Source organism: Marmota marmota, unplaced genomic scaffold (assembly GCF_001458135.2).
Source record: "Marmota marmota marmota unplaced genomic scaffold, marMar, whole genome shotgun sequence".
NCBI classification, from domain to species: domain Eukaryota; kingdom Metazoa; phylum Chordata; class Mammalia; order Rodentia; family Sciuridae; genus Marmota; species Marmota marmota.
In genome coordinates, this window is record NW_026000108.1 from 38,746,904 (window position 1) to 38,758,859 (window position 11,956).

Genomic DNA, 11,956 nt, shown 5'->3' on the forward strand with positions numbered 1-11,956 from the left:
CCTCTTAGTCTCTTTTAACCCAAACACTTTCAGATACAATATTTTAAATGTTTTGTAGTGTAAACAGGCTAGGGATGCTGCTCAGTGGAGGCGCACTCACCTAGCATACACAAAGTCCTGGATTCAATCCCTGGTCTCACCAAAAATAACACTTTTCAGACAAATAGTGATTTTTAGAAAATTTGGTACCATGTGCCGTACATTGAGCTAATAATAGAATGCTTGGCATGGACCATGAGCAAGGCAGAAATGACCATTTTTACCATGCCCAGGGCTGCCACCCAGCTAAACTATGTTTATCAATCTGGCTACATACCACAAGGTTTTATACTAGAAGATTAGCTTCCTGAGGGCAGGACCTCTGGCACATACTGTATGGACATTGTACAAGGAAGCAAGTTAACAGAGTTCCCAGTCTGGGCAAACACTTGTCAGTACCCAAGAAAATCCTGAAAGAACTAACACATATTTAAAGAGTTTAAGAAGTTTGAATGCAAGAAAGAGGAGGTAGCAAACAAGATTGCTAAAAAGCAGAATCCAGTTGCACACTGTTTGGGTTGGTGATATAGATGTTCCTCCAGTTGTCGTTAGCCAAAAGCTAAGGTTCAAACCAAGAAAATCGCACATTCCTGTATTCCCAGCAGCTCAGAAGGCTAAGACGAGAGTATCTGAGAGTATAAAGCCAGCCTCAGCAAAGGCGAGGCACCAAGCAACTCAGTGAGACCCTGTCCCTAAATAAAATACAAAAAAGGACTGGGGATGTGGCTCAGTGGTTATGTTTGCCTAGGTTCAGTCCCCGGTACCAAAACAACAACAACAACAACAAAAAAACAACAAAAGCTCTTCAAGTTATCCAGAAATAGGATGGTGGAGATAATGGAAAAAACTTAATCCCAAACCGATCCAAAGGAGGGGAGGTGACAAGCCTTAGAGCAGGTCATTCTCAACCTAGAGTGTGATAAACAGAAATAGAATGTGTTACATCATCTAGTGCTAGAGGACAACAAAAGGTGAGCTCTCCTGGATGATACTAGTTCACATGGAAAAATGAATGTTTTCCAGCAATGGGATTGAAACACAAAGGACTGGTGAGAGAATACGTAACTAATGTCTACTCAGACAGCCCAGCGGAGATGCACTGCAGATAATGCCTGTGAAGGAAGGAGATACAGGAAGGTTACTCTAATGGACCTTTTAAAGCCCTTTAAAACAATGGGGGATACAGAGGAAAGTGAACTGAAAGAAAAATGGAGAATATTCTCATAGAAAAATAACTGAAGCTCATTGGATCAACCCTGGGGCTACAGAAGAGGGAGGAAAATGTGCTATTTCTGGACAGCATCTTCATTTGCACCTACACAAAGGCCCAACCTGCTTTCCATACTTGCTGTAATGCGTCACATCAGACCAAACTCACTGGAGTAGGATCTTCAAATCCTCCTGTGAAGAGTAACTGTTATGCAGATTAGAGAAAAGCTCTTATGATTCCGTTACAAAAGAATTATCTTTGGAACTGTTACAGCCAGAAAGAAAAACTATCCCCGTGGGGGAATAGCACATCAAGCTTTCTGGCCCTGTTTACTTATCTGAGCTCGTTGGCAGAAGATAATCCAACATTGGGCACGTTCGCTGCTTTTGGCACATTCAGCAGAATAATGTGCGGCTTTTCCCCTGCCTGAATTTGTTCCCGGCATTTATCTCCAATCGCCTTAAGAAGAAATAAAAATGATCCCATGTATAGAAGTACTTGCTTAGAAATCATTGTGAATAGGCTGTGCCAGGAATTAGAAATTGAAAAACAAAAATTGACAATAGTAACTAAATGGAATTTTTAAAGGGGGAAAAAACATTTAAAATGTAAATCTCTTCTTCCAAAGAAGTTCAGTACTTTGAAAGAAATTCCTTTGCAATCATTGTCTCAGGAAAGTGGACTGTGAAGAATCCTAGCTGTGGGAAAGGAGGGGGCTCAAGAGGCTTGGTTTTTTCCCTTTGACACTTTCCAGCAGTGACATCTCAGAATTGCCTTAATTTGAATATCTAAAATTACAAACCAGTGTTCTCTAGAATCTTAGGATAAATGTGTGAGGACAAAAAGAGCTGCAGCTGTACTCGTTACCAGTGAACTAAGTCACTAAAAAGTTGGGGGCCAACTTGGAAAGCATACTGAAAGGCTTTGTTGTTTTTTGTTTTTTGTTTTTTCTGTCTCTGCTTGGTCATTCCTTTTTGCTCCCCTACCTGTGGTGGCTCCTTTTTATTTCATCTTGAGAACAGCTTGGTCAGGGAAGTAATCCTATCACAGATGCTCATGAAATCATTGGATAAATAAATACATGTCTTTTAGCAACTTATTCTGCATGTCTCACAAAGTGCTCAGAAGTCTTTCCTAGTCCTTATTTCTCCCACATTAAGGTTGATTTTCAGGTTTGAATGTAATTGTGACATCAAAAACTTTCATGGTGTTAGGCAGAATTCCTGTGTGGAATTGGTAACAGGCATTTAAGTTTGTAAGAATGTACAGAGAAGACTAGGGAAATGAAAAACAGGTTGAAGAATTAAGCAGGCCCTCTTGAATGGGAGGTCTTAAATCCATTGCCATCAGCCACTTATAAAGGATAGATTAGAAAGACATTGACTAGGTTGGAGCTGAGAGTTCCTTCTGGAGCCCAGGGCATTATAGGAATTAAATAAGGAATGAGTGAAGAGCTTTCTTTATAGGTCAGGTACACATTCATGGATCATCTTGAGGATTGTTTCTCTAGAGCCTGGATGCACCAGCAATCTGTAATGCATTTAGGGGTATAGTCAAGAAGGCCATTTGGTGGTTTATTGACATTATTTAACTCTTTTTATCAGGGAAAGTGGTCAGCCAGGCAACATGCTTTATACTAATCTCATTGAACACTCTTCAACATTCATGTGAAGGATCTGGAGGGAAAATGAGATTGGAAGAGTATGATGGTAAATATTTTTTGGTTTTCATTCATGGCTCCTGGTTTATAACTCCCTCCCCAAGGATGGTCACACAATCTGTGAAATTGTATCTAGAATTTCTCTTACCAAGGTAAGTTATAGAAACTAATCTTCCCCTGCCCTTTTGTCTTGGAGCTGGCTTAAAGAAATGCTCATGCTGGGTGCAGTGGCACACACCTATAATTCCAGCGGCTCAAGAGGCTGAGACCAGGAGGACCATGAGTTCAATACTAGCCTCAGCAATGGCGACATGGCTAAGCAACTCAGTGAGACCCTGTCTCTAAATAAAACACAAAATAGGGCTAGGGATGTGGCTCAGTGGGTGAGTGCCCCTGAGTTCAATCTCTGGTACACAAAACAAAACAAAAAATTCTTAATTACCTTGGTAGTCACAAGATCTCTGTCCAGGAGGGTCCTGCCCCATACCCTGGAGAGAGGAATGCTACACAGAAGCCAGGAAGAATCTGAACATTTAGGCCTTGCTTGGTTCTCAACACAATCTATTAAAACTATAAAAACCCAAAGGAGTTCAGACAGCTTCTGGGTGACAGAACATGTGGAGGTTCCTGGAGGGTGGCATGCCAGGAGAAGGCCGGGGAGTCCAAGCCCCTTTTCTGGTACCTCACCCTGTGCATCTTTCACCTCCATCCTTTGTAACATCCTTTATAATAAACTGGTAAGCACAAGTTTTTCCCTGAGTTCTGAGAGCCACTCAAAGTAATTAATGGAGCCCAAGGAAGGTGGATGTAGAAACATTCATTTTATAACCAGTCAGTGAGAAGAACAGGTGAAGCCACCTGAGACTTTGTGACTGGCATCTAAAGGGAGATAGAGGGAAGAGCAGTTTTAGGGACTGAGCCCCCAACCTGTGGGATCTGATGCTAACTCCCCATAGATACTGTCAGAATTGAATCAAATTCGAGGACACCCAGAATTGTTTGCTTGTGGGGAAACACCTATGCATCTCATGTCAGAAGTGATCTGTTATGAGTGTATAGTAGGTGAAACTGGTAGGTTTGTTTTTCCAACAGAGGTTAAGTGACTGCTTTAAAGTCACTTAGCTAGAAAGTTGGGAAGCTGATATTTTAACCCAGGTTCTGTCTCCACCCCAGCAATTTGGTGGGGAGACCACAAGATATAACAGAAGTCTTCCAGGAACTAGGAAAATTGAGGTATGTAAGCTCTGGGCTGCTTGACTCATTCAAGGATCTTGCAGGGCCCTTTTGCAGGAAATCCCCTCCCTCCATCCTCAAGCCCTGGCAACCACCGATGTGTTTCTCTTTCACACAACTTTGCCAGAATGTCATACCAACAGAATCCTACAGTATATAGCTTTTGATTTTTTCCTACTTTCATTTTTAATGTGTTTGAGATTTGGTCTCACACTCTTGGTTCATTCCTTTTTATTACTGAGCAGTGTTTTGTTGAATGGTTGTGTCACGACGTGTTGATGGACATTTGAGTTCCCAACTCTGGGCAATTTCGAATTAAACTGCTATAAATATCCACATATAGATCTTTTTGTAGACATGTGTATTTATTTCTCTTGGCTCTTTTGGAATTTAATGTAACTACTAGGCCTTATAACAAGTGAATATTTAACTTTAGAAGAAATTGCCAAACTTTCACACAATCGTTATGCTATTTGGCATTCCTAGCAGTATATGAGAGTTCTAGGGGCTCCTCATATCCTGATCCGCATTTAGCACTGTTGAAGTTTTTAATTCCAATTTTTAAAATTTTGACTAGTAGGTATGTTACTATACATACTTTCTGACTTGAAAAAACATCAAATGTTATAGTGGTGCTTTCATTAACCCAGGTTTGGTGAATTCATTTATACTTTTTGAGTAAATTCATTTTTCTCTAACAGATATTTCCTACAGATTGAATAAGTAGAATATATCCTCCAAGGAGCTTTACAGGATCTGTGGTCACCATGTTTCCTGGATCAAGGGTTAAGGTGGTCAGTTCCTATGGAGGACAGTATTTGGGGCTGCTTCTTGCTCCTTTGTGACACTCTGAACAGGAACTATAACTTTATAACTGGAGACTGCCTGTGTCGATTCCAATATAAATAAGATTTTATACTCATATTTGGTCATCAGAAAGTGATTTTTTTTCTAACCATCTCTTCCTTAAGGTGTGTGTGTGTGTGTGTGTGTGTGTATTTGGAAAAAGCACCAGTGAGATGATTTTCTCTTGAGTTTTGGGTAATTTTTATTTACAGGTGGATCCAAGTTTGAAAGACATATAATTACATTCCACAGTTTACAAAGTGCTTTGAGTCACACTACCACCCCCATGAAGTAAAATTTTTTTAAATTTTTCACTTAACAGATGAAAACAAAAAACTAATGGCTCATAGAGTTTTGTTAATATATTTACTACTCAAATTCACACTTAGTAATTGAAAGGGCAATGACTGAGACCTCCATCTTCTACCTAAACTCGTGTTCTTTCTCCCATCCCACCCTGCCTGGTGTGCTTGCGCTGTTCTGCTCTTTGTTTAGTGCTGAACGCCACAGGTCAAGTCTACATTGAGGGGCAAGTGAGGATGGCTGGACCCAGACCTGACATCCCTGCTGCTGCCATGGCTCCACTAGGCCATATCATACTAGAGCCTGCACACCCTCATCGCTGGCCCGGGAAGACTTAAAAAGTACTGCACAAAGGATCAGAGGATATGCACAAGGTAGCCCACAGTATAGTCCAGCCAAAGCTGTCTAATGCCAGCACGAAATCACATCAGCCATGAACCCAAAAGCAGAACATGGGTGCTAAAGAGATGGACAATCAGGCATATAGTTAATTGTGTCTGACTATGTACTAGGCGTGGTGTTGGGGTCCAGGGATAACACCTGGTCCCCACCCTAAAGCTCAGACTGTGGAAGAGCCCTGTGAATGTACACTGTTAAGTGACACTTCAGACCATTCAAAGCTATGGGGAGAGGGTGGGTGTGTGAGGAGTCTCCAGAAAAACCGTGTGTGTGCGCGCGCGCACGCGCATATATGCGTGCACACACATTTATTCATTTATTTAGGAATTGTCTTATGCAGCTGCATAGGCTGAGAAGTCCCCAGCACTGCTGTCAGCAAGCTGGAGAGCCAATGTATAGTTTGAACCTGAGTCTAAAGGCATGAGCACTAGGGAAGCCAATGGTATAAACTCTAGCCCAAAGGCCAACAAAGCCCCAAGAAAGGTTGAGGTTCTGGTATGAGTCTGAAGGTCAAACAAGACAGATGTTCTATTCCATGTAGTCGGGCAGGAAGAGTCCACTCTCAATGGCATGTGTGTTCTGTTCTAGTCTTCAGTTGCATTGATGAGGCCCACCCACATTAGGGAGTGCAGTCCTCTTTCCTTAGTCTATAATTTCAAAGGTTAATCTCAATCAGGAACACCCTACAGACATACCCAGAAAGTTTGACTGGACACTTTGACCCAGTCAAGTTGACACATAAAATTAGTCATCACAAGCCAATCACTTGTACAGCTTAAACCATAGGCTTCAAGTAAAGATAGTAGGCCATTGTGACACTTACTGACACAACTATTCTGCATACACACCTTCAGAAGAGAACAAATATTTTATATTTTCTTGATGTATACGGCGATATAACGTGAACAGTACTTAAATATTTGATGTAAATTCAATTTATCTTATAAGGAAATTACAGAAAGAAAAAAACAGATTATAAATACATAGAATAAGTTATGGACTGAATGCTTGTGACATCCCCAAAAGTTATGTGTTGAAATCCTAACCCCCAGTGTGATGGCGTTACGTGGTGTGGCTTTAGTAGGTAACTAGGTAACGAGGAGGGAGGCTGCATGAATGGGGTTGGTGCTTTTACAAAAATCGACCTCGGAGAGCTCTCTGCTGCCAGAGGATACAAGGAAAAGTCAAGAGTCTGCAGTCTAGAAGAGGGCACTCATCAGAATCCAACCATGCCATTCTGATCTAGGACTTCAAGCCTCCAGAACTGTGAGAAATAGGATACCCAGTTTGTGGAATTTTGTTATAGCAGCATTAAAACTTACACACACACACACACACACACACATTTGTGACAAAATAAGGAGTAAATACTCATGTTAATTACAGTTCTCATTCCTGTGACTGGTCGTGGTTGTAGGTGGTGTGTATAATTACCTTCTTCTCCTACCCAGTCTTCTTTATTTTGCCTTCAGAGGCACCTCAGCTGGCCATGGTGATTTACCTGGCCGGGTAACCAAATCTTCATTCCTGAAGTGTCTTGGCCATTAGTAGTCTGGCCTAGATTGAGCTGTTGTACTTTTCTATTGACCTTGGTAACAGGGCGTAATAATAGAGAAGGATCTGCCATATTCCAGACAGTCCCTTCCTTACCTCCACTGTGGAGGAGGAGGAGTTCCGCTTGGACCGACTGTGACTTCTTTCTTTGCTCATCAATTCAGGGACATGAAAAGTCCCAAGTGGCCAGTGACTGTCTAAATTTCCAGCTCAGTGGAATCATTGTTCTGTCTTCTGGTGTCAATATTCTCCCCTTTGGCACTAAGATCTCTAGGCCAACAGAGTAAAGGTCACCAGAACTAGAGGCAAATATTTTGCTAGTGAGTCACTAGGGATAATAGTGAGTGGTGCCACTCCCATTTCTATTCCTTGATTCTGGACCCATGAGTACTGGCTGTCAGGGGAATAGCAGGGTAGTTTAGATGCTGATTCAGAACAGGGACAGCCCTCTGGAGAACCTTTCCCCAGCTTTTTAAAGTATTTCCACCCTCTGAGTTTTCAAAAGGCCATTGCACAATTCTGTTGAGCCACGATTTCAGGATGGCAAGGAACATGGTACAAGCAGTAAATTCCATGAGCATGGCCCAGTGCTGTACTTCTCTTGCTATGAAGCGAGTTTCTGCTCAGAAAGAATGCTGTGTGGAATACCATGAAGCACAGCATTCTATAAATCCACACACAGTAGGTTTTGGTATAAGTATTGCACACAGGGAAGGCAAATCCATATTCAGAGTGTCTGTTCCAATAAGGACAAAATATTGCCCCATCCCTAATGGAAGCAGCCCAGTGTAATCAACCTGTCACCGGATCACTGGATGACCAACCCAAGAAATGATTCCACATCAGGGGCCCAGTGTTGGCCTTGCTGATGGCGAACTGGGCCCTCCACAGCCAGGTCAGCCTTAGTTGCTGAGCCCATACATAAACTCCATCTTTGTTACCATGGCCACTTTATTCATGAGGTATTTGGGGAAAACAGAGTGACCAGGGAGTGGCTGACTAGAATCCACAGAAAAGGTCATCCTATCCATTTGATTATTAAAATAAAACTCTGCTGAGGTTATCCTTTAGTGAGCATCTGCATAGGACACAGATAACTTTATAGTGTTTGCCCATTCATAAGGATGACATACTTCCATGTCATCAGTTTTACAATCACATTCCAAGTCTTAACACCAAGACAAGATACTGGCCATAGCCCGTGAATTCATATGTAATCATATCTGGCCATGTCTCACCATAGGCACAGGTCAGGAGAGAAAAGACAGGAGCCAGATGCCCTTTGGGCTACTTCATGTAACATATGTAAAAGGATCTGTTCCAGCTTGATCTTGTGTTTTTCACTTCCCTTTAATGGCTCACCTTCCCGTTGGCCCCTTACCCACTCCCTCTCTCGGTTTCCTTGTTGCCATGAGGAGAGCAGTTTCTCCCCACCACACCTTTCTCCCATAATGTTCCACCTCACCTTGGTCCCAGAGCAATGGAGTTGGCCGTCTATGGACTGAGAGCCTGCCCAAAACTGTTCTTGTCGGGTATTTTGTTCAAAATGTTAAAAAACTAATTGAAATAGTGAGTAATTTCAAAGAACACCTGAGGTAAGAACCAGAGAATCCACATGAAACAAACACAAACATCATCTCTCTTACTGTGATTATGGGAGACCAGCCTTAATGCATTGTGGGGTGGGGCACATAAGGAAACGGCAGGGGGGATGACAGTTTCTTCTCTTAGGTAAGACCCACATCATGACAGCAGACAGGATCAACTCAAAACTTCTCAGTTTGCCCAAAGTATCCCATTAGTTTAATGGAATTAACTTGTGTTTCACATGTCCCAGGAAAAGTAGAGGAAATCACAGTCCTCATCAAAGAAACAAGTGATGGTTAGGATGGGGGAAGATCTATGTATTGCACTAGACAGTTTCTCATTATATTCACAAGTTGCTCAGGCTGACCTTGGAGTCTCACCTTATGGCAAAAGCAGATAATATTCTTCATTGGCCTATGTTTCCAGAAGGCTCTTTAAAAAACCCACTAGGTGTGACTGTTAATATGAAAGTTAGCTAAAAGATCCTCCATAATAGGGAGGGACCAAAGACCTAGGAAATAAGAACAATTGTTCGTTCTTTTTTTTTTGGTGGTGGTGCTGGGAACTGAACTGAACATAGGGCCTTGTGTATGTGAGACAAGCACTCTACCAATTGAGCTATATCCCCAGCCCAAGAACGATTGTTGTTCTAAAAATGATGACATTTTGAAAATGTGTGGATTACGTACTTTTGCTTTCCAAAATGGCTGTTATCTTAGACAACCTCCTGCTAAGAATAACTGGAAAATTTAGGCAAAATATTTTTTAAAATGTTTGAAGGAGTTGAAAAGTTACTAAGGAAGTGAAAAGTTGTGGAGCAAATATTTGAAAAAGAAGCCAAAAGAGATGAATCCAGTGTTGAGATCACTTTTTCTCCTATAAGGCAGTTGTTAATTGTGAAAGTGAAGGTCTTAGTGGAGTGGAGTGACTAAAAAATTAACAGAAGCTGGGGTTTACAGACTTCAAAGAGGATAATATTTGGTAAACTCCCAGACTTAAGATTAGGATCCTGAAAAACTTTGAGGGGTCAGAGTGTAAGGATGAGCTAGAAATAGACCAGTACTCAAAGGGCCAAAACTCACTTCTAAATTAGTTCAATCCTGGATGGGATTAAGGAGGACATCACTAGCTTAACTGCTTACCAGAACCAGAAGTAAATTGTGGAAAAATATATCATTAATGAGTGATAATAAGTCAAAGAGCATCTGTACATAGGATTGACTGAATCTTTCATACTCTCTCAGGAATTTGAACTAAGATACAGTAAATAATTCAGGTAGTAGTAGGCGGGTGGAAGATCTATAATGTCCTGAAGATATAGGGTAGATTAACATTTTTCCTTGAGAAATTGATGGGGCAGTTTTAGTCTCCAAAGTTCTAGGTCTAGAACCTATTTTTCCAGCTGTTTTTGGCCTCCTTGTTGGTATTAGTTTTTGTTTTTGTTTTGGATGTATATCTGTAATAATGTTGAAGGCTTAAACCTTTTTTCAATAGTTAAAAAAAAAAAACTTTACATTTTCTTATACATAATGTTGGCAATCCGTAAAAAATTAACCAGGTGCGCAAAACAAAAAATAATTATTTTAAAAGGAGGAAAATTTATGGAAAAAAGATTCATAGGAGACTCAGATATTATGGTTATTAAATGTGGAATTTAAATTATTATAGCTTAATATGTAGAAAAATGTATGAGGCAGAATTTTAGGAAACTGGAAACTATAAAAAATAATCAAATGGAAATCCTAGAACTGAAAAAAAAACCCTAATATATTCAATTAATAACCCTGTGAACTGGATTTAACAGAAGATTGGACACAACATAGAATTAACGAGAAGAAAATAGGTCAGAAAAAAAATCTACACTGAAGCAAAGAGACAGAAGAAGTAAAGTAGAAAATACAGAGAAGAGCCAAGAAATTCATGGCACAGTGTAAAGGTCTAAACTATGTGTGATTGAAGTCCTGAGAAAAGAGAAAGGAAAATGACAGAGGCAAAATTTAAAGAGATAATGTCCCAAGAATTTTCAAAAACTTTTTTTAAAAAAAGACCCAGTTTAGGATTGCTACAAAGCTCTAAGTACGTTAAAAATAAAGAAACCAAACTTAGGCACATATAAGTAAAATTTCTGGAAAACAGAGACACTATCTTAAAGCAACCATACCATAGATAGCAATTGTAAACTGTAGACAAACTACAAACTAGTAGCTAAAGACACTGGAAAGTAAGTAAGCAAACCAGCCAGAGTCCAGAAGAAAGTCTGCACTTGAATCAAGAGCATGGCACAAGACAAGTCCCTGTGTTTTTTTTTTGTTTTTTTTTTACAGTTTTTAGCCTAGGGCATGCCCTAGCACTACCCAACGACTGAAACTTTGATAGAAACTTCAGAGTATTTCAGAGAATCAGAGGACAGATTTCAGGGAATCCACAGCCTCTAGAAACGGAGGAAGAGTCCCAGAAAGCCCCAATTTCTGAGTATAAATTTTGCCCAAATCTTCAGCTGATCCCAGAACTATACACGTACAGGGCAGATTGCAAGTGAAGTTAAATCTACAGAAGTGAATTTTGAGTTGCTACTCAATAGACAAGGTTTACCATTTGAATCCAAGCAAACTGATCAATAGTTGTTGGAGGAATTTTATTCAATACAGAATTTCCACAGCAAAATGATCACAATATCCAGGATAAAATATAGACTTACTTAATTTATGAAGAACCAGGAAAGTATACCCCAATTACCCAAGAGAAGACTCTCAGTGAAGACTGATCCTCAGGTGATCCAGATGTTAGAATTAGTAGGAAAGAATTTTAAAGGATGTATTATCGGGCTGTGTCTGTAGCTCAGGGGTAGAACACTTGCCTAGCATGTGTCAGGCTGGGTTTGATCCTCAGTACCACATAAAAATAAATACATAAATAAAAGTATGTGTCTGTCTTTTAAGAAAAAAAAAGATTCATTATCACTAGCATGGGTAACATCAGCTTTGTTGATTCTTCTCTCACTTATTATGACTAAATATGTTAATAAGTGAAAACTAAGAAATCTCAGCAAAAAAATAGTAACTATAAATAGGAATTCTAGAGGTTAAAAGTGCAATACCTCAAATAGCAAATCCATAGGGAAAGAT